General features: G+C 41.2%; 1 protein-coding gene, 1 non-coding gene and 1 pseudogene across 2 annotated transcripts in view; 1 reads left to right on the top strand and 2 right to left on the bottom strand.

The window, feature by feature from the left end:
• Positions 1 to 27,940, bottom strand: part of LOC131256819 (uncharacterized) — a 93,348-nt gene that overhangs the window by 15,008 nt on the left and 50,400 nt on the right. The window lies entirely within an intron of this gene.
• LOC131256818 (glutamate receptor 2.8-like) overlaps positions 11,778 to 27,940 on the bottom strand; it is a 29,804-nt pseudogene continuing 13,641 nt past the window's right edge.
• LOC131257073 (small nucleolar RNA R71) lies at positions 23,098 to 23,204 on the top strand. Its single transcript, XR_009177093.1, has one exon. It is a non-coding gene; the product is annotated as a small nucleolar RNA R71 (small nucleolar RNA).

Raw genomic sequence — 27,940 nt, 5'->3', positions numbered from 1 at the left:
TCCCCTTCCTCAAAAGGCCATTGGCATTCAGATATTAACTTAGACATTTTGGCAATTGGTTAGTCCACCATGTGATATTAAGATACTCTACTTAGGCATCCTTGTGGCCCTCCATGTTTTGGATAGGCTTGATTTTGGTTTCTATGGAAAGGAAGAAAGAAGAACACCTATAATTCATGAATAACAATACAACACGAAGGAACATAATAGTTTCATAGTATAGTTCCCTATAATGTCTAAATAATTACCACCTAAAAAAATTGCTTACCATTGCTAGTGCATGCCCTGATAGATCATCCTCCTTGAGAATCCTCTAAAGTGCTGGATGGTTGTCGCCCAATCTAGGCCTCCATTGATCCTACAAAGGATGCCACAGACTGGGAATTGTTTCCCTTGAAATTTTCTCTTATTTTTCTCATTCCATATGCCCCAAATGACAGCAAAGAAGACACCATGCCACTGACATCTTCCAATGGGCTCCCCATGCACTCGCTGACTAGCTTTGAAATAGATGCGGGACAGCTCTGAAAGAAATGAAAAGCTCGATAAATACAATACCTGCTTGCAAATTGTAGTAAATGAAACATGTGGAGAAGATAACAAAAAAGAACTTAGAACTACTTAAAGATAAAAAAAAATAGTGGATGTTTGCTAGCTCACATGTACATCTTCACATGCAGATGAGGATGTGGAACATACGAAAATCAGTTGGCCCCACTGTAGATAACCTATCCCAAAAACCAGGCTAGTTATCTAAAATGTGAAACTGGAAGATCCAAAACAATCAAAATCTCGGAAGATAAATTATCAACAGAGTAACTGCAAGTCTTTACTAGTGCTGGAATTGGCAGTCCCTAACAATTGATGAATAAATGCCCTTTCAGTTTTTTCAGCTGAATAAATGCCCTTTCAGTTTTCTCAGCTGAACAAAAGAGTAACTGCAAGTCTTTACTAGTATTTGTCTTTTTCAGAAATCTAGTTTGCTAAGTGCCAAAGGGTTGCATGCCAAAACAAGGTATTGTAGCAAGGAACAAATTGAAATTGGGTTGCATGCCAAATTCCCGAAGTAATGTTAAGGGGAGCCCACACAAGTCATTTGTACCTAAGTTTGTGGTATTGAAAATGTTTGCACTTGATCATTTTCAATATACATGTGTGTACATGTGCTTATGTGTATGAGAAATGATGGCATCCGATCATAAGTTACCATCCACCTGATAGATAGCTTTCAACATGAGATCCACAATGTTTGGAGAACACGATATTAATCAATATTAAACAGACTGTAGACAATTCTGACATTGTTAAATTGAAGGACCAGTAAAACACAAACATCAAACCAAACTACTAAAGGGGATAACAGGTAAATTTATTATAAACATGATTGTGGATTCTGAGTTTTCTGAATGTTCACAGAACATCAACTGCTAAGTACAACAGCATCCTACACTAACTATGATGTTTAAATTTCTCCCTAGACTTAAGTTGCTTGGATGCATAAACAGAAGAATAGCTCCTTGTGCTAACAACCCAACAATTTCGGGTGATCAATAATGTAGACAGTACAAGCTAACATGCTTATGCATACACTCCCATGTTATACAGTCAGACCTATGACATTGATACTATAATTTGGAACTTTGGATTTAGAATCTACCTTAATCTTCTACGATATCATAGCAAACAGTGAGCTGATCAAAGATGAATTACCTGTTCTTAACCTTGCTCTTCTTTCTGTAAAACTAAAACACTTCAAAAGCAATCTCTGCAGTATTATTGGCAAATGATTTATTCATTCTAAAAGTGCTGTTCGACTTCTCTTTCAGTTGACACAATCATACAACCTCAATATTGTGACATTTTTTAAAGATAAACCAAAAATCATTAAGAAAAACCAGGACAAAAAGAAAAGAAAAGAAAGAATGCTGCCTCTGGACCAGTTGCTCTAAGTTGATACTGAGGGTTTTGGTGCCATGTGTCATAGTCTTGGCAGCCACCGGCACTGTAACCACGCCATTGCCCATGTACAGAATAACGCATCTCAGGTGGGTAGACTCGGCAGACATATATAGACCGGAAGTGAATCCGGAAGTCTTGCCAGGACATCCAGAATATCCCATCCTTGGACTGCTCAACAAAAATAATAATAATAATAAATCAGTGACAATGAAATGGGAGATTGGCAAAATAAGAGAAAGCATAAAATACAATAATGCCCTGGACAATTTATTAGTTTCACAGCCAGCACTGACAGATTTCAGCTGCTCAATTTCCATACTCCAAAGAGGATAAATTCAAGCAGAACAAGCACCTAGGGAACATGCTTGAGCTTGTGCTTCGTCCGATCAGTCCATTCCAGTGATGAATCAGACCAAGGGCCATTTCACTCCACTTCGGTTGCCCACGGATTTCGAATCTGAACAAGCTTGTAGCCATCTACCTCCCTCACTTGAATTATAACAGTTTAATGAGAAAAAATGATGAGCAAGTTTCCACAAGAATTCCTTCGAGGAAAAAAAAGTATCCACAAGAATCTCTTCTCCAGAGGATAACAGATTAATAAATTCACACTAAAAATAACAAAAGAAAAAAAAATGGTTTGATAAACTCAAGTTAATCTATTTATACCTGCAGTAATGAGTAAGCATACAAAGCATATATCATATGGTTATCAAGATTAGTAACTTCATTCTCATATATAACAACTCTGAATAAACATACAGAGCATATATCATATGGTTATCAAGATTAGCAACAAATGTCATTTGAAGTTTCCTGGTAAAGTAAAGAGCAGGTTTGCTTCCATCAAAATGAAGGAATCTGTATCTATTGCATCTTACTTGTGCTGTAAATGTAGTTGTCTTAAACAAATAGGAAATTCTGGTCTAACAGGGACTGTAGCCAGATAAAGGAAACTGTCCAATGTACTTGGTAGGTTGAGACAACACTCTTACTAAAGAATGATTTGTTACAAGTTAATAAAATCATTAGATGGGTTGAGACAAGACTCTTACTAAAGATTGATCTGTTACAAGTTCCAGGAAACTGTGGGAAAGGAGAATGATCTGTTACAAGTCAGGAGTAAGCTAAGTATCTAAGCATATCCATGACAATAGCAAACAATGAAAGATTGCATATTGATTAGAAATTAAAAATTAAAAAATTAAAAAGCTATAAAAGCAACTAATCAATGAAAAAATAAACATAAAAATTTTCATCTATAGCAAAGAGAACAATGTGAATAGGAAGTTACAGTATGTTACATGTGTTGCGGTTTACCTTTTTCTGGGTGAAACTATAGGCACTACCTTTCCGAAAACTAATGAGGAATATCATATATTAATGGAAATTAGTCACCTAACCTTATCTGTTTTGGACTTAGATGACTTGCGCACCAAAATGAGGTTGTTCAAAATCTTCAGATGTACTCGTAAATAGAGCTGCAAATATCCTGTTTAATCAAGAAGATATTAACCCTCAAATTTCAATTATTGTTACTGTCTAACTAGAAATTAACATAATTGCAGTAGGCCATATCATCAATAAACACACTTTCACCAATTAATACATATATATAAGAAGAATGGTTATGATCATGCAAATGGTCTGATTTTGGGGTATGCCCCATTCACGGTAGGTCCCAACAGACAGAGTAGCAGTCCCATATGTGTTGCACATGTATGGAATCTATGGATACGTATGCTTGATAAGTCATCAAATATAGGTGATAAAACCATAGGTTTCCCATGTTTTCATACCAGTGTTTGGACAAGTTACCAGCAAAAGTACCTTTTTAGTAGCCACTGCAACTGATATATCGATAGAATCGCAGAAGGTGGCCTCTCCTTTCTCATCATTCAAGTAAGCTGTGAATGTAGCAAAACAATAAGACTTCAGTGCCTAGTCCAGGCTGCAAAAGCAAGATGAAATAAATAACCACAAGATCAATTCAGACAACCAACAGAAGTGCTCAATATTCATGACTGATGCGAAACGTGTATGATGGGGATTGTTTGTAGTCATACAAGCTTCCTTGGCTTTCCCATTTGACAAAAGTAATAGTTATGAATTGACAAACATAGACCTGCAAAAGTGAATCGGGCAGACTGTTGGCAAATATGTAATTACTCCTCCCCAGCTATTTTAAATGGCAAATGCAGCAGAGCGTAGAACAGTTTGTCGGGGTCTAGTTGAAAATCCAAGGGTACTCCTGGAAGTTATTTGATACTCTGCCTGTAATGAAGCTTGATAAGCATGCACTTATAAATTATACGTTAAAAGCAGACTACATTGTGGCGCAGCCAGTTGCTAGTTCAAAGTCCTGAGATCAGATTGTCTATGTAATCCTAGCCTCTGATCAGTGGTATCTTTTATTTCAACCATCCAATGAATGTCCACCAATTGGAATGCGTGCTCATCAATTAAACGTGGAATCATAATTTCGGCCATTTTATTTGACTTGCTTGCATGCCATGTATGCAGTTTCTTATCAATTTTCTAAGTGCCTGCATATCATCCATCACACCATGCCGGAGCATTAAAGTTTCTCTTATGAACAAAATAATCATTTAAAACCCCACTAATCAAGCTTTTAAGAATCGGACTGGTCTTGGTCGACTGATCTATGTCAACAAAAACTAGGTCAGGTTGTTCTAGATTGCGAGCCAGAATTGAAAATTGAGGATGAGTCGCTGAATTTGGCTCGACACCACGAGCTAGAATTGTAATCTAGGGTGACTTGGCCCCAAAACATGAAATAGGATCCATTTTCAAGCATTTTCCAGAAGCCAAACATGTGCAGCAGCCCTTGCTAATGGATTCCATTTCAATTAGGTTACTTTCTAGGAGCCAAATCAACCCAACAAAAGATAAGAAATCAGTAACTAATGTGTGAAATAAATGAGCTGGAAAAAAAAAAAAAGACAAAGAAGAAGACAGAAAATCGACAATGCAAATTTCTAAAAATGGATTCGACAACGCAAATCCCTAATTAGGGATTTGTAGTCAACAAAGCATACCTGAGATGGATGAGAATCCGAGATCCATGAGCAGTAGAAGACCGAACTGCGGCAGAGGGCCGAGGAGATAGGGAGAGAGAGAGAGAGAGAGGAATAGGGTTTTGAGAGAGAGATAGATAGGGAGAGTGAGAGTGAAAGGAGAGCGAGAGGAGAGCGAGAGGGAGAGGCAGAGGGAGAGGGAGAGGGAGAGCGTGCGAAGGGGAGAGGGAGAGGCAGAGAGAGGGAGGGAGAGGGAGAGGGAGAGCACGCGAGAGGGAGAGAGACAGAGAGAGAGGGAGAGAGAGCACGCGAGAGGGAGAGGGAGAGGGAGAGGGAGAGGCAGACAGACGGAGGGACAGCACGAGAGGGAGAGCGAGAGGGAGAGGTAGCGAGATACGGCGCTCAAATAGCAATTAGGGCTGGCTTTGTTTTTTTTTTATTGTATAGGGCGTCCCTATGCCCGCAGCCGATAAAACTGACTGCAGGTAAAGGGTTGGGCCATTGGTCGGCTTAGGCCTCTTTTCTTGTAGTGGCAGCAACATACAGAAGCCAGCTGCACTCCCCTAGATTGGACTCTGCCATCAACCGAAATCGCTTTATGGATGGTCTTCCAGACAAAGACCGAAAAGTTGGGAGGCATTTTTGCACGCCAGACTCACTTCACCCAACTTTGGAAAAAGCCTGTCGCAGGTCTTCTTTCTATGACTAATGTTCCTTCTAATTACTAGCCAACAAAAGTGCTGATCTAGGCCATGTGATCATTTCATTTAATCGATATTGTATTCAAATTAGGCACGCGTGATATTTATGCTCCAACTTAAGGGAGAATATGTTGAGTTTGGGTTGTATTTAGAATTGAGCATTACTTGGTTTGCCTAGTTCCAATTTCCTTATCTATAAATAAAGTAGGTTTGGGAGAGATCAAGTCCATAGACATAATTTCAACCCTAATTCTTTCTTAAACAAGTTAAATTTACAAATCAAAATTACAAATTTAATTAGAGGAAAGTCATGAATTGCCTAAGCATTTACATCAGTCATCTCTAGCGAAGATGGTATACTAGTATTTAGAAATCCAAAATCTACAGAGGATATGTCTTCATCTTCTTGTGCATCAAATCTTCCACTTGTATGGTTGGAAATGCTCAATGGCCACTGGGAAGCAGGCGATGCCTGAATGGGACTAGTGCTGATCACCATAATTCCATTATTATCGTCACTCTTCCTGTGAGGGTACGCGCAGAGAGTTCTTTTTTACCAAAATAAGTGAGCCATCCTTTAAAGAGTTCCTCAATCGAAATGAAGATGTGGTAGCATAGCCTCAACATTTGCATGAGAATAATTCACCTGTTGGAAATATGTGGCCTATTAGACCATACTCATGACCATGTAAAATGTCACAAGAGTGACTCTTCTTCTAATTGATAAATCAGAAAACTTCTATTAATTATATCATTTCCATAATATAAATGATATAAATGTATTACATGCAGTGTTCTAGTTGGACTAGGATTGTTAAATTTGTGTGGAGCATAAGGGAGAGGAGTTTCGATGGGTTACAAACTCCTCAACCCTCTAAACTATATAAAGAAGGCTGGGTTTCCAAGCCTGCACAAGTCTGAGGCAATTTTCTGATATGGGTGCTTCTCTAAAGGATGTAATTAAGACTACTAAACTTATAGCGATGGCCTTGACATTCCAATCAGGTACGAATCTTAGATTTCTTGATCTGATGCATTCAATGGTCCTTTTAATTCCACAAATAGTGTTTACAACAAATGCATGGTTACTAGAGAGTGTAAGAACTAACATTGGCTAGGTGATAGTTTATATATATGTTAAATTCTCATCCTAACTATTATAAGAACTAACAATGCGCTTGCCACCCAGGTGTAGTCTTTTTTTGCCACCATTTTTTTAGATTTCCTTCATGCGAAGCCAGTCAACTTTGGGGAGGGTTACTCAATGTTGGTCAGTGGCCTCCCCAACTGAATGTTTTCCTGTGTTGCTTGGTTTACTCCCCAACTTGATCTTTTGGGAGGTTTGGAAGGAGCGAAATCGCAGTAGGTTTAAAGGTTTCCAAATGGACTAAGGTAGGGTCATCTCTCGAATCTTGAACTGAGCTCGTCTCTTGAGTTTTTCTCTTCCCCAGCCTAGGAAAGTTCAGTTGTCTTGGCATTTGTCCTTCCAGGCATTGCGGATTGAGTGTCGGCCCCCCAGGGGTTTGTACACTTTGGTGGCGAAGTAGATCAAACTAGAAAATGGGTGGGTTAAACTTAACTTCGATGGCTCGTCGCGAGAGAAGCTCTCAGGAGGTGGAGGGGCTGTTAGAGATAGACGTGGAGACCTCTTGTTTGCATTTTCAGGTGGGAATGGCATGGGGACCAACACCCGGGCGGAGGCTCATGATTTGGCCAAGGGCCTATCCTTATGTGTGGACTAGGGCTTTCAAAGATCGTTGTCGAGAGTGACTCTATAGTTGTCGCCGACATGGTTACGAAGGGCGCTTCCAACTCCTGAGGCTGTGGTACTGGAGTGTGCGGATTGTGAATCTCAAATGTTGTGCAGAGATTAGAATTAGGCACATGCCGTGGGAGGTGAATAAGGTTGCAAATGCTTTGACTAGATTAGGAAGTGGGTCTTAGATTGACAGACTCTTCCGAGATGTGTTAGAGCTCCCTCAAGATATTCGTGGGGCCCTTTTCCTTGATAAGGTGTGGGCCCGGGGAGTATTTGTAATGGCTGAGGGCTGCCCCTATCTTGTTTTCCGTTTCTTTTTGGGTATATGATAGGCGATCTCTAGTAGTTTTGAGGCTACGGGCTGCCCGAATGTAAGCATATCAGCACAGTTTATGCATTTTTTTTTATTTTTTTTTGAAATTTTTATATAAAGTACAAAAAAGAAGAAGAAGAAGTGGGGCTTTTTTTTTTCTTTTTCTTTTTGAAACAAACGCACGCAAAAAGCACGCAATAGGGTGCTAGATATCAAGCTCAAATGCAATGTAGTGCGTTCAGAAACAAAATGACGACGGCATTGCCAATCTTTTGAGCAAATGATGAACATAAGCTGACGCAGTGGAGGACGTGAGGTAGAGCACCGTCTTCCTCAAGGGGATAACTATTCCGAATCCATGGAACTTCTCTGGACTCCTCACAGAGACTTCTCGAATCCACAAGGAAAGAAAGCAGAAAATAGAAATAAATTCTAATAAATTCGAAATTGATTGATGAATAATTGATGATTGCATAATGTGTGTCCTTACACCATTAATATAGAAAAAAATAAACTAAAATTCGTAATTACCAAAAATAGCAAAATTCTAATTCTAATAAAAATCCTAATTCTAATAAAACTCTTCTAAGGCCTAATTTCTAAAAATACAAAATTGCAAATAAACTTTCTCTAGAAGAGTCCTAGTATAACTAAAATTTATTTCTAAAAGGAAAGAAAATCTAAAACTCTAAAAAATATTAAAAAAAATCGGAATTACTAAAAATAGTAAATTTTTTTCTAAAAATTCGTTTTTGAGCTGAAAGCGCACGTTTTCTGACGAAACAGACAGATGCAACCCACTTTGTGGGTCGGTTCACCTCGGATGGCCCGTTTCAGTAAAGATTGATAGGTTGCATGCCCCATAACAATACCCGGATCAAAAGTTATGGTTAATTCACTGTCCATCTTCTTTTGTCTCAACCATGCTGGGAACGTATCTGTGATACGTTCTACATCATAAGCCAATAGTAGAAGATTTCCAGAGCTAGGAAACTGTTACCAAAGAAATCGATAAAAGAAACACCCAATCAAATTGTCCTTAACCAACTGCCTTGATCAGAAAACCTACAACCGCCATTTCAGGAAGCTTGTTACATAACCTTGTAAATATCCTCGTAGTCTACCACCTGAAGCACTCGCCGTCATATATACCCTTCTCTATTTGAACCTTAGCACAGAAGTTGTTAGTCTCCACCAGTGTTCGAGTTGTCGGTATCACTACAAGTTTCGCTGGCCGAAGATAAAGATATTATATCGTTATCGCCGATAATATTGCTAGGGAAAAAGGGGGAAACATGGAGAAAATGGTAGAATTTTTCAGTAAAACTTCAGGACATGCCTAAATACACATATTTACATATTCAGAAATAAAAAAATTGCAAAAAGAATGCACTAAATTAGAAGTTTCCATTTAATGGGGGTTAAAAAACATGCGTTGTCATAAAAAATCGCTCAAATAGTAACTAAATGAGTTTATATAATACAAATGCAAGCTTACAACAATTAAGACATGAAAAAGTAAATGAATTCAAAAAAATGAGTTGGTGGTCGGTGGTTTGTGGGCCCCACCAGCCCCGTGGCTGGTGGTCTGTGCTCTGTGGGCCCCACCATGATGTATATGATTCATCCATTCCGTTCATCCATTTTTATAGATCATTTTAGGGCTTTATACCAAAAATGATAGGAATATAAATCTCAGGTGGACCACACCACAGGAAAGTAATAGTGATTGGATATCCACCATTAAAATCCTCCTAAGGACTGCTGTACTGTTTAATATTTGACATCCAATCTGTTGATTAGGTCATACAGACCCAGATGAAGGGAAAAAACAAAGATAAGCATGATCCAAAACTTTTATGGCCCTCAAAAAGTTTTTAATGGTTGCAGTTCATTCAACACTGTTTTCGATAATGTGGTCCACTTGAGACTGTTATATACCTTTGTTCTGGTGTCATTCTATAAAATGATTTAGAAAAATAGATGGATGGCATGGATGAAACACATTCATCATGGTGGGGCACACAGAGCATCGATCACCAGCCATTGGTTGGTGGCAGGGGAAGTAGCCAATCCATTTCCTTTGGCTACAGACCTTGTCAGTATCCAATCTATGCCTGTTTCAATGGCAGGGCGTTCAATCTTGATCCGTGGTACGCAGATTTCCTTCTTGCGCTAGAAACTCATGTGGGGCCCACTGTGATGTTTGTGAAAAATCCTCCTCGTCCATCCATTTTGTGAGTTCATTTTAGGACATGATGCCAAAATGAACCATATCTAAAGCTCAAGTGAGCTAAAAACATGATAATTAAATGTGCACAGTTGAAATATTCGTGGGGCCACAGAAGTTTTGATTCATGCTAATATTTTTGTTTTCAGTTCATCCCAATAGGAATGACATTATTATCGGTATGGATGGCATCTAAACATCACTGTGGAACACGGGAAGGTTTTAACGGTAGGAATTTTCCTAACCACATTTTCCTTTAGTATGGCTCACTTGAGCTTTGGATACGGTTCATTTTTAGCAACATGTCCTAAAATGAAATCATAAAATGGATGGACGGGGAGGATTTCTCACAAACATCATAGTGGGCCCCACTTGAGCTCTTACAGCGCGGGAACCTACAGGGAAAGGCTTTCACAGGAAATCCGCGTCCCTGATCCGTGCCCATCCATTGCAGAAATGGATTGGCTACTCCCCCTGCCATGCTCTGTGGGCCCCACAACGAGGTATGTGTTTTATCCATGCCGTCCATCTATTTTTATACATAATTTTATGGTATGAGGAAAAAATGAGGTATATCCCAATCTCAATTGGACCACATTACAGGAAACAGCGTTGAATGAACTTTGACCATTAAAAACTTTTTGGGGGCCATAAAGGTTTTGAACAACCTGATCTTTGTTTTTTGCCTTCATTTGGGTCTGTATGACCTAATTAATAGATTGGATGTCAAATAAACAATACAGTGGGCCTTAGGAGGATTTAAATGATGGATATCCAATCACTATTATTTTCCTGTGGTGTGGTCAACCTGAGATTTTTATCCCTCTCGATTTTGGGATAAAGCCCTACAATGATCTGTAAAAATGGATGAACGAAATGGATAATATACATATATCATGGTGGGGCCCACATACATCATGGTTGGACCACACTGCAGGAAACAGTTGAATTGCACGTCTACCGTTGAAAAATTCTTGGGGGCCACAAAAGTTTTGGATTCAATTTTGGGCTCAACCCCTTGAATTAGATGGAAAAACAAATGGATGGATTAAATAGATCACATACATTCAAAGTGGGCTCAACTGAGTTTAGTCAGTACGATAGGAGCATACTCCTCACCAGTGTGATGTCACTATTCGTTCGATTTACCTCCCAGGGCGAGAAGGTGTGCGAACTCCTCACCAGTGCGAGAGGGATTTTCGCTCAGCGAAATCCAATTTCCTAGTGCGAAAGCGATTTTTGCTCGGTGCGAAATCCAATTTCCTAGTGCGAGAGGGATTTTCGCTCAAAGGAAGAATTTTTTTATTTTTTTTTTTAAAAAAAACCCTAAAGAGGAGAGATGGCGAGATAAGAGGGGTTTTGCGTACACCTACCGGCTCTTTTGATTGAGAAGCTCCTGTTCAAGCTCTGATTCCAACTTCCAACTAACTAGGTACGAAAATCACTTTGAAATTTGTTTCCCCCAATTTTTACGTTTTCACGCAATTTCAGCCCCGATATTCCCGATAATATCGCTTGTATGCTGATAATATCTCTCAATATTTCGTGGATAATGTAGTACGAAATAGAATATTCTAATAATATCACCCATATCAAAAAAAATCGCCAATATTTCACCGACAACTGGCAGAGAAACGAATAAAGGGAGTTTCGGCGTCGTAGCGCCGGACATTTCGCCGATAACTTAAACACTAGTGTCCACTGACAATAACCTCGCATTCGACCCCGATATGCTTCATTCACTATCCTCACAAGAACCCCGAAGAAGAAGAAGTGGGGCTTGCCACAACATTCCTCTTGGAAAAAAAGAATAATAAAAAGAAATTTAATTAGAGGCAAATCATGGATTACCTAGGATAGAGAATCTACATCAGTCATCTACAACATCGAGGATGGTATACTGGGACTTGGAAAGCCCAAATCTATGGAGGAGATCTCATCATCTTCTTGTCGATCAAATCTGCCACTTGTATGGTTGGAAATGCTCAACGGCCACTGCGAAGGGGGTGATGCCTGAACGGGACTAGTGCTCATCATAAGTCCATTATTATGGTCACTCTTATTGAGGGTACGTGCAGAGAGTTCTTTCTTATCAAAACACCAGGCCACAGTGATGAGTCTTTTCCAAATGGAGCTGTTAGAATCGTCTGGGATCAAGACATGCCTATGCTCGAAAAGGAAGGAAACTGAGAAGATTACGAGAGAAGATGTGGAAGCAATGCCAGCAATGAGGAAGAGGCCACGGAAGCTAGCGAGTGTAAGACTGTTTGAAGCCATCATGGCTGATTGATCTGGACAAGTGGTCTGATGGCCAAACCATTTTTGCTCAATTGCCGCCATTGTATCGCCTTCTGTTACATTCAAGATTGCCCTCGAAACATCGGGGACCAGTGGAGAACCTTTGGGGAAGACCTGTAAAAGAGAGATGAAGTGTGAAACAACAACAACATGTTGAATGCTAATATCAGCATTTATGTATGTGATCCAAACCATTCATCTGGTGGGCACCAATGTGGATTATCCATAACCCTAAATTTTCTTCTAACCTGCAAGATGACTTTTGCCTTGCTCATTTCCGGTTTCAATTATCAAGCTGCTGGTGACTGATTGGACTATGAGGAATATTGTCTACTTGATGCAACATTCCGTGTACAAGAAATTCACTATTGGGCCAACCTGGTGAATTGTGCGATCTTGTTCACATCTACCATGTTTTGGTAGTGTGGAGACTGGTCTACCAACATCTACCATGCTTTGGTAGTGTGGAAACTGGTCTAGCTAGGTCACATTGGGGCTAACCTACAGCCGTCTAGGTAGGCCTAAGTATGGCTGAGCACACTAACAGAACCAGAAAAAAAAAGTGGATGATACTCTGGCAGGTCGTGATGGATGTTATCCTGGCATATGTAAATAAAAATTGCATACATGGAATGAAAGTTACTCAAATTTAGGTGTTCGCAATGTGAGTCCATTGATGTATCACGAACCAAAAATTACATGTATTTGATTAGGTGACTTTCTAATGGCTGGATATTTCTTGGATAGTTAAAAATGAAATCCAACCGTCCTATTTCAACAAATAATTAGCATCCATGAATAAGAGGTAATTAGGATTCTTCCGCAAATCAGATTTTGGTATTGCGATTTTGTAAGTCCAATTATTTTGTTTAATGCGAGTATCAATGTATTCCTTCGTTTACATTTCTAGGTGCCTACATGTCTAGCATCATACAAGGGAGCCGGAGTATCAAATAACTGCCCATTATATAATGCTGAGCCGGGGAGGTCTGTCAAACCTCTATAGGTAGAAGAGGCTTGGACCAAACCTGATTCAGGCTCACCCCAAATAGGGCCCACATAATTCTGGGTCTGAGATTTGGTCTAGCTAGCTAGGCCAGGCTCAGTTGTAATAGCATGTGTAGATAACTAATGTACAAGATTTCAAATGAGAGAGAGAGAAGCTCACAAAGCCAAATCCGCCAGTTTTGTAGGTTGGGCCGACCATGGTGTACTTATTGCAGTACTTTGTGAGGAAGAGCTTGAGTTAAGGGATCTCGTCAAAAATGGCTGAAACGCCACCATTACGGCTTCCTTTCGACAAGGCCTCAGCATAATCTTCAGGAGTCGTGTAGGGCTTGAGCTTAGATTCATCAAAGTCAAAGTGCTTCATGAACTCCGTCATGAATGGCCCCTTTTGATGGCCCACGTAGTCCCCATTCTTTTTTAGGTAAGTGATATCAGTGACCGTTGGCTGAAGCTGTTGAATTGTCAGCATTGACGTTAAGCTGGCCGTGTAACTGGATGTAAGAATCAGAACCACAAACAACCATATGATCACCACAAATCTGGACAAGTTATTGACCAGCTTCTCCCCTGCAATCATTCAAGCTGTTTGTTTATTTTCTTTTCCATTCTTGGACTGAAGTCTATGCCCATAAACGTTGAAATGCACAATGGTAAGGTCATGTTTTTTTAGTGGCAAAAAGCTGGTACAACACCATTAGAGCAATTAGTTTGTACTGGTGAGGCTATGGATTCATGAGAGTCTACTCAGAATTCAAGCATGGTGGAAGAAAATGAAGACGTACATCCAGAGTTTTATGTAAATGTCGTGTGCCCATCAAACTAAAATTGGGAAAATTTTCTGAGATGGCTATAAGACCAAGTATGTTCTACGAAACATAATCTTGGTCAGCATATTACTATTCATTTGTAAGTGTAGCTGATGCGAAGATGTTCAGATCATGGATGGGTGGCAAGATAAGGATAGAAATAGAAATGGGCTTTATCAAGGTCAATGTGGATGGTTCAGCCCGTGGTAATCCTGGCCCGTCAGGAAGAGGTGGAATGGCTAGGGATGACTCGGGCTCCTTGCTTTTTGCCTTCTCCTCGGGTTATGGCTTTGGCTCCAGGGCGGAGCTCAGAGCAGTTTGGGAGGCCTTATCTTCTGTGTTACTAGTAATGTCGCTAGAGTGGAGACTGAAAGTGACTCTAAGACTGTGATTGATCTCATCAACGGGAAATCATCCCCTGCCTAGAACATTTGCTATTGATGGATCAGAATCAAACACCTTGCATCCAAGCTGGAGGTGTCTTTTGCGCACTGCCCTCGGAAAAAAAACGGTATGGCTGGGAAACCTAAGGGCTGTTTGACTGTTTTTATTTTTCTTTTGCCCCTCCTCTGTGTATGTTTTACGATAGGCGGGCCTTCCCCTTTTTGTTGTTGGGCCCACCCGAATTTCGCTTCCTCTTGTATAGTTTTTCCAGCTGGTCAATTGTTCACTCCCCAAGTATAGGGTTGTGATGTAGTAATAAACTCGGTAAGACCGAGGTCGAATCCACAGGGACTGAAACTTGTACGTTTCCTGAAATTAGGTAGAAATAGAACTAGACTAAGATGTGATCTAACCAAATAGAATTTTAAGGAATAATTGTGAAATAATTATCTAAAACTTAAGGAATTCAGAAAAGGGAAACTAGGGATTCAGAGGATCCACTTGTAGGGATCAGGGAGATCTTTTGCCTGCATTAGGAATCATGGAAATTAAATTGAATTTCCTCTGATATAACTTTAAAGGGATGAAAGGTATTTGAATCAGAATAGATTCCATCATCAAACCATACCCAGGAGACAGAGCAAATAACAGAATTAAACTAATCACCAACCAATCAGATGATTATGAAGGTTAGGAAGGGTACCAACATCCAACCATGCCCAGGAGACGATGGCGAACATCAGGGCTTCCTGACATTATAATCAAAATAAGAGAAGAGGAATACTCACAGCCATTGCAAGCCCATTGTAATTTCAGTCACAACATGCCATTAAAAACTAAAAATATTCCCATAAAATTAAATCAAAAAGCTCTTCAATTTAATCAAAAGGCACAAGCAACATCTCTCCCATCAGGCTACAAGCTTCACCTCTTAGCCCTAGCTAAGAGGATTAGCTACACATGAATGGGCTGATTAAAACAGCAAAAATAAAACAAGAAAAGAAAAGAACAAGAAGGAAAGAGAGAAAAAACCCGCTCCACGCTTCTTCCTTTCTTCCTTCAATGCTAAGCCAGCCACGTCCCAAAACAACTCCTCACGTACCGTAGCTGCCCTTTCTCTCTCCGTCACATGTGCCAGCAGCCACACACGCTCCTGCAGAAAACACCCAGCAGAAAACGTCTAGCCTTCCTCCGTTTTCTTCTTTCACTTTTCTTCCTTTCTTCCTTTTCTTCCTCACGTTCAAAACCCAAGACCGAGCACACCTTCCTCCTCTCTTTCACACGCTCCTTATAGAGCTGTCCTCCGAGAGTCCTACCGGAAATAGGGTGCGGAGATACTCCTTACGCAGCCAGGATGCAACAGCGTGCGCAGCAACGCAAAAGGCGTTGGTTTGGCCTCAGTTTGGGAGGCTTGCCGTCCAGTAAACTCAAAACTGACTTCTTGGCTAGGGTCATTCCTGGCTTGGTCATCATCTAGACGGTTTGGATCACCAATCCGATCACAGGCAGTGGCCCACAATCGGCCGGAAATTCCAGATTTCCCGGACGCGAAAACAGGGTGCGTAGTACTTACGCTGTACTGATGGTGGGGCCCACTTCACTGTCTTTTTGGAAAATCCAAGCCGTCCACTGCGTTCTACTCGAAAAACCAGGTGGGAAGCACTATTTTTGGACCAAATTCTATGTGGCCCACGTTATCTTTCAAGTCACCGTCCGTTTTCTGTTTGGACGATCAAAACCCAATCTACGATTACATTGTAAAATTTCTCCATCTAGGCCCGAGTGGCATGAGCCATATGATTCTCCTGGACGGTCCGGATTCGTCATTTGGAGAGCGAGTGGGGCCCACTGTTCAAAACTGGCGGTCGGCTGTAAAGACGCTGTGCCATCTTTGATTTGGAGAAGGAAGAGTCGGTCAGCATGTGCTGACCGACTTTGAGAGAATCAGTGCACGGCCGGTGCACTTGTGCTCCTTGCACTTGCACTGCATGTATGGGTCCCACAGAGATGTGTGTGAGAAATCCGCTCCGTCTATCCGTTTGGCCAGCTTATTTAAACAGTTGAGACCAAAAATGGAGAGTATCCAGATATCGGGTGGGCCCCAAATCATGATTTTAGCGGCTGATCTGTCCGTTGGGACACTTGCAGGGGGATCCAATGGCTGAAATTTGACATGTACGGTTAGTTTTTGGTTTTTAGGCCATATGTGAAGTTTCGAACCGAACGGATGGTAGAAACCCTGTGATCTTGCATTCTGGCTGACTTTCAGGCCGTTTGAGCTTTGGTTTCTCGATTTTTCCGGGTCCCTGATGTGTAATCTTGTTGATCTTGGATCTCTGGAGTCCGTCCCATGCTTTGGTGTCATTAGAGCGTTAAGTCCATGCTTTAAGCACCCTTTTCGGTCCAGGCTCGTACATACACTCTGCATTACAAACACGATTAATCAGGCCATTAAGCGGTATCATGCGTGTAAATCTATGCAACAACTGGGTCTGATATGCAATATTTGACCCTCAACACAACCCCCAACCAGCATTTTGCTAGTCCCGAGCAAAGTATGTGAAAAATAAGTTGAGAATTACAGAACAATTTATAAACTCGAGTGATTTTTGCAGAGTAATCTAGATATGAGAATTTTTTAGATTCATGACTGTTGGAATTACTTTCTCTCCTAGACTTAATCACACGGTAACTTCGTAATTAAGTTCAAAATATTAGTCCATCAATTAGAACAATTCTAAACATTAAATTCCATGGATGAAGCATTAAAATTCACTTCTCTATTTAAGGATATCATTGGTAACCAATAAGAGAATTCACGATAACCAGAACTTGCCTCACACATTATCTTTTTATTCTTTTAATTTTTGACTTTTCCATTTAAAGAAATGTCAAGAAGGGGAATCAAATCCTCACCTAAAGGGAGCAAACCTATGATGAAGACTGTACACCCAAAATTATTATTTTATTTATTTATTTATTTTTTTTTTTTTTACATATCATCCATGGGGAATCGAATCCTCACCTATAGGGAGCAAACCTATGATAAAGACTGTTCGCCTAATCCATTCAATTTTCCAAGTTGGTTCCTTTCATGTTTAGTGATTACCAAGTTAATCCTTTAATATCGAACTGAAACCTTAATATGCAAGCGAGATGTGTCCTGCGAATTCATGACTCAACCAATGTTTACAAATTCTAATAATGGATTAATAATTCAAACTTAGCTGTGAAATTTAATAGATAACTAAATCCAAGAGTCATAAAGTACCAACATCACGCATCTTGAAATTCTAAGTGCCCTAGATGGCCGTCAAAATCACTTCGACTTCATCAGAAGTCCTGAAAAATTAAAAATTTTCACAACTTTTGCTCAAGACAAAAAAAAACACTGACTAGGAAACCTAATCTCCCACCCCCAACCAAAAATCTACATTGTCCTCAATGTAAAAGAAATAGGCATGCAATGCACATGGGACAAAATGAGTAAATGAGAAGTAATGGGAAGATAGTACCTGGATGATGCATAGAGAGACACTTTCCAAGAGATCACAGCATGGGCGTCGGTCAGCACGAGAGAAAAGGCAACAAAAATAACACAAAATAAAATCCTACCTATACCACTTTCGTAGGTGCTCTCGATTGCATTTAGCGTATGCAACAAGCCTTTAAACCCCTAGGTTACCCCTAGTGGACGAGTTGTAGTCTCGTGAGGGTTTGCAGTAATGTTACCCACAAACATTGAACTGACTAATGAAAAAATGACATGAAATGAAGAACTGGGTTGCCTCCCAGGAGCGCTAAGTTTACCGTCTTCAGCCAGACAAATAAAGCAACTACCCTAGTCCTAAGAAAACAGGAAACCTACCTATACCTCCATCAGACTAGGAGATCAATCCTGGTAAACAGGATCAGTCAGAGGCATGGACATGTCCTCTGAATCAAATTTCTCGACAAATGGTTTCAATCGATGTCCATTGACTTTAAACTCCTTGCCATTGTCGGGATCTCTTATCTCAACGGCCCCATGAGGAAAAACAGTAACAACAATGTAAGGGCCGGTCCAACGAGATCGAAGCTTACCCGGGAAGAGATATAATCGAGAATTGTACAAAAGGACCTTCTGACCAGGCGTGAATGATTTTCGCAAAATGTGTTGGTCATGAAATGCTTTCATCTTGTCCTTGTAAATTCTCGAATTATCGTACGCATCATTCCGGATTTCTTCAAGTTCATTCAATTGAAGTTTGCATAGCGAGCCAGCGTTGTGCAGATTGAAATTAAGATTTTTGATTGCCCAGTACGCTTTATGTTCCAGCTCCACAGGCAAGTGACAAGCCTTCCCATAGACAAGTCTAAAGGGAGACATTCCAATAGGAGTTTTAAATGCAGTACGGTATGCCCATAAGGCATCGGTCAATCGGATTGACCAATCCTTACGATCTGGGTTAACTGTTTTCTCCAAAATGTGTTTGATCTCCCTATTGGAAATCTCAGCTTGTCCACTTGTCTAAGGATGGTATGGGGTGCTCACCTTATGAGAGATACTGCATTTCTTCATTAAGCTCTCGAATGGTCTATTACAAAAGTGTGAGCCCCCATCACTAATGATGGCTCGAGGTGTTCCGAATCGAGAAAGGATGTTCTCTTTTAGGAATTTAATGACCGTGCGATGGTCATTCTTTCGACACGGAATCGCTTCGACCCATTTAGTGACATAATCCACGGTGAGCAAAATATACAGATTCCCAAACGATTGGGGGAATGGTCCCATGAAATCGATGCCCCAGCAATCAAATGCTTCGATGATAAGAATGGGATTCAAAGGCATCATATTTCGACGGGACAATGCTCCCAATTTCTGACAACGCTCACAAGCTTTGCAAAACTCATGAGTGTCCCTAAACATAGTGGGCCAAAAGCCACATGCAGAATCTTGGCCGTGGTCTTTTTAGCAGAAAAGTGACCACCACAGGCCTGTGAGTGACAGAAGGAGATGACACTCTAATGCTCATCGTCTGGCATACATCTCCTTAAGATTTAATCTGGGCAATATTTAAATAAATATGGATCGTCCCAAAAAAAGTTGCACACCTTGGTAAAGAATTTCTTCTTATCTTGCGCAGTCCAATGTGTTAGTATAGAACCTGTGATAAGATAATTAGCAATATCAACAAACCAAGGTGAATGGGAGACTCTGAACAGTTGTTCATCAGGGAACATGTCATTGATATGGGTCGCCTCAAGGGAATCAGAGGTATTAAGGCGAGAAAGGTGATCGGCCACTACGTTCTCTACTCCCTTTTTATCTTTAATTTCCAAATCAAATTCTTGGAGTAGAAGGATCCATCGTATCAAACGGGGATTAGAATCATTCTTAGAAAGAAGATACTTAAGTGCCGCATGATCTGTGTAGATAATGATCTTGGATCCGATCAAGTAGGACCTAAATTTGTCCAAGGCGAACACTACAGCTAAGAGTTCCTTTTTCGTAGTCGAGTAGTTCACCTGGGCAGAATTTAAAGTTTTACTTGCGTAATGAATGACGTAGGGTCGCTTATCTTTTCTCTGACCTAGGACCGCTCCAAGAGCATAATCAGAAGCATCGCACATAAGCTCAAAAGGAAGGCTCCAGTCGGGTGGCTGCATGATAGGTGCAGTGGTTAACGTGCCCTTAAACTTGGTGAAAGCTTCCTGGCACTGCTCAGTCCACTCGTACGGAGCATCCTTTTGAAGAAGATTACATAAAGGACGAGAGAGAAGACTAAAGTCCTTTATGAATCGCCTGTAAAATCCTGCGTGTCCTAAGAAGGATCGCACGTCTCTGATGTTCTTGGGTGGAGGTAGGTTAGAGATAAGATCGATTTTTGCCTTATCTACCTCGATTCCTTTGGACGAGATGATATGCCCAAGGACAATTCCCTTCTGAACCATGAAATGGCACTTCTCCCAATTAAGTACCAAGTTCTTTTCTTCACATCTTTTCAGCACACATTTAAGACTTTCCAAGCATTTGCTGAAAGATGGACCATAAACAGAGAAGTCGTCCATGAAGACCTCTAGATATTGCCCCACCAAGTCAGAAAAAATACTAAGCATACATTGCTGAAAGGTGGCAGGGGCATTACATAGTCCGAATGGCATTCTTCGATAGGCAAAGGTGCCGTAGGGACATGTAAATGTGGTCTTTTCCTGGTCTTCAGGGGCTATCTCCATCTGGTTGTAGCCCGAATACCCGTCAAGGAAACTGTAATAGGAATGACTAGCTAACCTTTCCAGGATCTGATCAATGAATGGTAAAGGAAAGTGGTCTTTCCTCGTGACGGTATTCAACTTCCTGTAGTCAATGCACATTCTCCAACCAGTAGTGACTCTAGTTGGCACGAGTTCATTATTAGCATTGGCTACGATGGTGATTCCGAACTTCTTAGGTACCACTTGAGTTGGACTCACCCATTGACTATCAGATATAGGGTATATAATACCCACATCCAATAGTTTAAGGACCTCGGCCTTAACCACTTCCTTCATGTTTGGATTTAGTCTACGTTGTGGTTGCCAAGCGGTTTTTGCATTATCCTCAAGATATATGCGGTGAGTACAAATCGAGGGATCGATTCCCTTGAGGTCCGCTATCGTCCATCCCAGGGCTCCTTTATGCTCAATGAGAGTAGATATAAGCATACTCTCCTGTTCTTTCTCCAGGTGGGCAGAGATCACCACCGGGTATGTCTCATCTTGACCTAAATAGGCATATTTCAAATCAGAGGGCAAAAGTTTTAGGTCAAGCTTTGGCGGCTTGATGTTAGACGGTAGAGGCACTACATCGGTTTGTGGCAATTCTTCAAATTGTGGCCTCCACCGGTTAACTTCAAGTACCGGTGCAATATCAAGCAAGGCACACATCTCCCTAATCATGTCAGCATCAAAATCATGGGAGTGGGCCAGGCACATCTCCAGATGGTCGGAGGATAAGGTCAGCGGTGTCGTATCTTCCATGAAAGAGTCAATCATGTTAATGTCGTGGAAATCGTCATCATCCTCTGAGTTGCTGCCGTTATTGAAAAAAATGTTTGACTCCAATGTCAAATTTCCAAAAGACATAGTCATGATACCATTCCTGCAATTGATAATTGCATTTGACGTGGCAAGGAATGGGCGACCAAGAATGACGAGAATCGTTTTCCCATTTCAGTCAGGAAAACTGTGTCCAGGATGATAAAATCTACAGGGTAGTAAAATCTATCGACCTGGACTAACACATCCTCAATTATCCCTCTTGGTACACGAACAGAGCAATCAGCAAGTTGTAGTGTGGTTAGGGTGGGTTTTAATTCACCCAAACCTAACTGTTTGTATACCGAGTAGGGAATCAAATTGACGCTCGCTCCTAAGTCAAGAAGTGCATGATCAATTCGATGATTCCCGATTACACATGATATGGTTGGGCTACCGGGATCCTTGAATTTCTGTGACACGTCTTGCTTCAGGATGGCACTCACTTTCTCAGTCAAGAAGATTTTCTTTTGAATAATTTTTCGTCTTTTGGTCGTGCATAAGTCTTTCAAGAATTTGGCATATGAAGGTATCTGTTTAACGACATCAAGTAGAGGAATGTTGACTTTCACCTGTTTCAACACCTCTAAGATATCCTGAGAGTTAGAGAGAGGTTTTGGTGAAACCAACCGTTGGGGGAATGGAGCAACTGGCTTCTCTAGAAGTTCCGGTTCTACTTTTTGTGGGGCATCACTGGATCCATCATTGTTGTCCTCTTCTGGTTCTTGAGGCTTTTCGGGCCTAACCGGAAGAGTTTTATCAATGATCTTCCCACTCCTAAGAGTGGTGATGGATTTAGCATGCCCCATCTGATTTGAAGAGCTGGGATCATTATTCTCGTACTGCGGTTTAGGATTGGGGAGAGGTTGTGCAGGAAGCATCCCCTTTTCTATAACCGTCATACGAGAATCTATCTTTTGCATAAAATCTGTGATTCCCCGCATTGCCTGAGCCAGCTCTTGTATGGGATTTTAAACCGGTTCCTCTTGAGGTTTCACTTGATTTGGATTTTGATTGAAGAAACCTGGAGGAGTCGCCGTTTATCCATTCCTCCAACTAAAGTTTGGATGATTTTTCCAGCCAGGATTGTATGTGTTGGAGTTAAGTCCAGTAAAAGGTCTTTGATAATTATTTACGGCATTGGCTTGTTCATTCAACACTCCTCGAAAGGCAGGTATTGTAGGACAGTTTTCAGTTGTGTGAATGTTGCAATCACAGATGCCGCAAACAATTTCATTGACCTTATCCTTCTTTCCTTCCATGGCCTCAACTTTCCTTATGAGCGTAGTCACTTTACACTTGAGATCATCCTCTTCTTTCAAGAGATATAATCCACCTTTCTCCTTTAATTGAGTCGGCCTAGACGTGGTGTTCGCCATTGGGTAATAGTCCCATGATTGTGTTTTTTCAGCGAGACTATCGAGGTAATCCCATACCTCATCAACATCTTTGTTGATGAACTCTCCATTACACATTGTCTCGACCATTTGGCGCATGGAAGATGTCAATCCATCATAGAAAAAATTTGTAATGCGCCACGTTTCAAATCCGTGTTGTGGGCATGAACTGACCAAATCTTTGAACCTTTCCCAACATTGGAAGAATGTTTCATCTTCCTTTTGGGCAAAGTTCATGATCGCTTTCCTGAGGGTAATCGTTTTGTGATGTGGGAAGAATTTTTTTATGAATTCCCTCTGCATGTCGTTCCATGTGCCAATGGATCTAGGACGCAGTGAATGTAACCACGTCTTAGCTTTCTCTTTTAAGGAAAAAGGAAAGAGTTTCAGCCTAATTGTATCCTCAGATACATTAGGAAAACATAATGTAGCTATAATCTCATCGAACTCTTTCAAATGTAAATATGGGCTTTCTGATTCAAGTCCATGGAATTTGGGAAGGAGTTGGATAACTCCTGGCTTGATGTCCATTTGTCCTGTGTTTTCAGGAAAAATCATGCATGAGGGCATACTCACTCCCGCCGGTTGCAGATAATCTCGTAAAGTACGAGGCGGGGGTGCCTGTTACACCTCATTTTCATCTTGGGTATCCTCCACCCTGGGTGGAAGTAGAGGAGGTTGGTCTTCAGCCATAACTTCAGTTAACTCAGGGGATTTCGAGCGGTGTCTAGTCCTGCGATGGATAGTCAACCCCTCAACCAATCCTCCTTCAGTCAAGAGACGTCGAGTGTCGTCACGGGCCCACTTGGGCATGAAAACACTCGCAGCCCTCAATTAAAAACCTAATCCTAAGAAAGGGAAAGAAAATCTAGAAAGAAAGAGAGAGTTGGAAAGAAATTACCAAATTGAAGCCCCTAAGTTAAGGACCAATTTAAGAACTTATGTCAGGATCCTACAAAACAGGAAAACAGGTTAAGTTCTAAAAATAGAATAAAATAAAATAAAAACTTCTATCCTAAAGTAAGTAAAATCCTAATCTTAACCTAATTCTAAAACTAATTAATTTCAGAAAAACGTAACCGTCAGTCCCCGGCAACGGTGCCAAAAACTTGTTCACTCCCCAAGTATAGGGTTGTGATGTAGTAATAAACTCGGTAAGACCGAGGTCGAATTCACAGGGACTGAAACTTGTACGTTTCCTGAAACTAGGTAGAAATAGAACTGGACTAAGATGTGATCTAACCAAATAGAATTTTAAGGAATAATTGTGAAATAATTATCTAAAACTTAAGGAATTCAGAAAAGGGAAACTAGGGATTCAGAGGATCCACTTGTAGGGATCAGGGAGATCTTTTGCCTGCATTAGGAATCATGGAAATTAAATTGAATTTCCTTTGATATAACTTTAAAGGGATGAAAAGTATTTGAATCAGAATAGATTCCATCATCAAACCATGCCCAGGAGACAGAGCAAATAACAGAATTAAACTAATCACCAACCAATCAGATGATTATGAAGGTTAGGAAGGGTACCGACATCCAACCATGCCCAGGAGACGATGGCGAACATCAGGGCTTCCTGACATTATAATCAAAATAAGAGAAGAGGAATACTCACAGCCATTGCAAGCCCATTGTAATTTCAGTCACAACATGCCATTAAAAACTAAAAATATTCCCATAAAATTAAATCAAAAAGCTCTTCAATTTAATCAAAAGGCACAAGCAACATCTCTCCCATCAGGCTACAAGCTTCACCTCTTAGCCCTAGCTAAGAGGATTAGCTACACATGAATGGGCTGATTAAAACAGCAAAAATAAAACAAGAAAAGAAAAGAACAAGAAGGAAAGAGAGAAAAAACCCGCTCCACGCTTCTTCCTTTCTTCCTTCAATGCTAAGCCAGCCACGTCCCAAAACAACTCCTCACGTACCGTAGCTGCCCTTTCTCTCTCCGTCACATGTGCCAGCAGCCACACACGCTCCTGCAGAAAACGCCCAGCAGAAAACGTCTAGCCTTCCTCCGTTTTCTTCTTTCACTTTTCTTCATTTCTTCCTTTTCTTCCTCACGTTCAAAACCCAAGCCCCAGCACACCCCTCTTCTCTTTCACACGCTCCTTATAGAGCTGTCCTCCGAGAGTCCTACCGGAAATAGGGTGCGGAGATACTCCCTACGCAGCCAGGATGCAACAGCGTGCGCAGCAACGCAAAAGGCGTTGGTTTGGCCTCAGTTTGGGAGGCTTGCCGTCCAGTAAACTCAAAACTGACTTCTTAGCTAGGGTCATCCCTGGCTTGGTATCATCTAGACGGTTTGGATCACCAATCCGATCACAGGCAGTGGCCCACAATCGGCCGAAAATTTCGGATTTCCCGGACGCGAAAACAGGGTGCGTAGTACTTACACTGTACTGATGGTAGGGCCCACTTCACTGTCTTTTTGGAAAATCCAAGCCGTCCACTGCGTTCTACTCGAAAAACAAGGTGGGAAGCACTATTTTTGGACCAAATTCTGTGTGGCCCACGTTATCTTTCAAGTCACCGTCCGTTTTCTGTTTGGACGATCAAAACCCAATCTACGATTACATTGTAAAATTTCTCCATCTAGGCCCGAGTGGCATGAGCCATATGATTCTCCTGGACGGTCCGGATTCGTCATCTGGAGAGCGAGTGGGGCCCACTGTTCAAAACTGGCGGTCGGCTGTAAAGACGCTGTGCCGTCTTTGATTTGGAGAAGGAAGAGTCGGTCAGCATGTGCTGACCGACTTTGAGAGAATCAGTGCACGGCCGGTGCACTTGTGCTCCTTGCACTTGCACTGCATGTATGGGTCCCACAGAGATGTGTGTGAGAAATCCGCTCCGTCTATCCGTTTGGCCAGCTTATTTAAACAGTTGAGACCAAAAATGGAGAGTATCCAGATATCGGGTGGGCCCCAAATCATGATTTTAGCGGCTGATCTGTCCGTTGGGACACTTGCAGGGGGATCCAATGGCTGAAATTTGACATGTACGGTTAGTTTTTGGTTTTTAGGCCATATGTGAAGTTTCGAACCGAACGGATGGTAGAAACCCTGTGATCTTGCATTCTGGCTGACTTTCAAGCCGTTTGAGCTTTGGTTTCTCGATTTTTCCGGGTCCCTGATGTGTAATCTTGTTGATCTTGGATCTCTGGAGTCCGTCCCATGCTTTGGTGTCATTAGAGCGTTAAGTCCATGCTTTAAGCACCCTTTTCGGTCCAGGCTCGTACATACACTCTGCATTACAAACACGATTAATCAGGCCATTAAGCGGTATCATGCGTGTAAATCTATGCAACAACTGGGTCTGATATGCAATATTTGACCCTCAACATCAATGCAATCAGAGCTTTTTCAAAAAGAAAAAAAGAAAAAAAAATGTATTCATGAAATCTTAGTTAACAAGATAAACTGAAAGTAGACTTAAATGGTTTGGTCATTTGAAAGAAGGATAGAGAGAAGAAGTGAGCCAGTACAAATTGAAGGCTCTAAAAGGGTAATGGAAAAACCTAAAAGAAAGTGGATGGAAATACTAAGTTGATAAGCTATGGTCTAACAGAAGGTATGGTCCTTAGATAGATGGGAATGATAGACAATAGATGGTTAATAAAGAACAGAACTTCTCATTAATCCAAAAAGGCCATATATTATATAAAGATGAAGAAGCAATCTTAGGGATGTCCATCCACTCTAAGCCCGGTGATATTAAAATTAGCTGCAGATGTTCAAAAAACGATGTTTGATAATTCAAGGCACGTGTGGAACCCGGCCCATCCTGTAGGCATTCGTGCTAAAATGGAACACTTGTCCAAGATCTGAGCTTTATCCTCTTCAAATAATATTGATCAGACCTTCAGCCTCTCTCTCTCTCTCTCTCTCTCTCTCTCTCTCTCTCTCTCTCTCTCTCTCTCTCTCTCTCTCTCTATTAATTACCCACACACACCACAATGGGTACTTGAACCCATGACCTTAGTGTTGAAACTCTTGTGAGTCTACCAATAAGCCATGAGTAAGGACTCAATCAGACCTTCAGCCTCAAATTCACGCCGTTTCACTCCTACCATAGGTGATGGGTGTCACAACAAGCAAAATGAATTGCTGTCTAAGACAATTTTTTGTTCATTGGGGCTTGCATGAGGTGTCAAATGGTGCGATTTTGAGGCCAGAACTTCTGACTTCGAAGCTTATATCCTGCACGTGTGTGCTGTATTAATACGTGTGTCTGCACGTTGATGGGTAGGCCCCACACTTCTGGAATTAGCAAGGCTGATAGTTGCTGTCCTAATATCAGACAAAAACCACAAGAGATGGAACGGATCCTCTACAACAACTGTTAGACCCAGCTCGTACACCTGCCAAGCTCGTATTGCATCTGGGACTTTAACTCAGACCATGCATGTGAGACACAAACCCAGCCCACATGCCAATCTAGTAAGTCCAAGCCCAGTGGAAAACCAGGTCGTCCGTGCTCGGTGGGTCAGGCAGCTGCCCGGCCCATTACGACCCTTATGTGTCCCTAAACGATAAATAGAGAAATTAATGAAAGGCCAAATACTGAACTGTGTGAGAAGACGAGCGTAGAGAAGGAGAACCAGAAGATCATGCCAAGTTGCTGGGCAGGTGGGCCCCTAAACTCATCATTTAACCGATGTTCAAGGATCCACACCACAAAGCCCGTAAAGATGAAGAAAGCCCCACTTGTCAGCCAAAGATCTAGCGTCAAAGGCCTCAAGAAAATCCATGCTTTTTTACTCTCATCATCTTTTATTGGAACTATCATTGCCACGCCTGATTCGGTGTAGGGCAATGTAAAATCTACGTATAAAGATCGGTTCGCAGTGATTGTTGTATCCGCCACCATTCCATCGAATTCCTGCCGATGCATGACCCATGTGTAAGAAGAAAAAAAAAATGCATGTCCTGTTTACAAAAAATGAACTGAAAAACATGCATATCCCATTTGTAAAGAGAACTGATAA

This window comes from Magnolia sinica, chromosome 9, assembly GCF_029962835.1.
Source record: "Magnolia sinica isolate HGM2019 chromosome 9, MsV1, whole genome shotgun sequence".
Lineage (NCBI taxonomy): Eukaryota > Viridiplantae > Streptophyta > Magnoliopsida > Magnoliales > Magnoliaceae > Magnolia > Magnolia sinica.
Note: the sequence above shows the minus strand (reverse complement) of the source record. Positions and strands in the feature narration are given on the sequence as shown.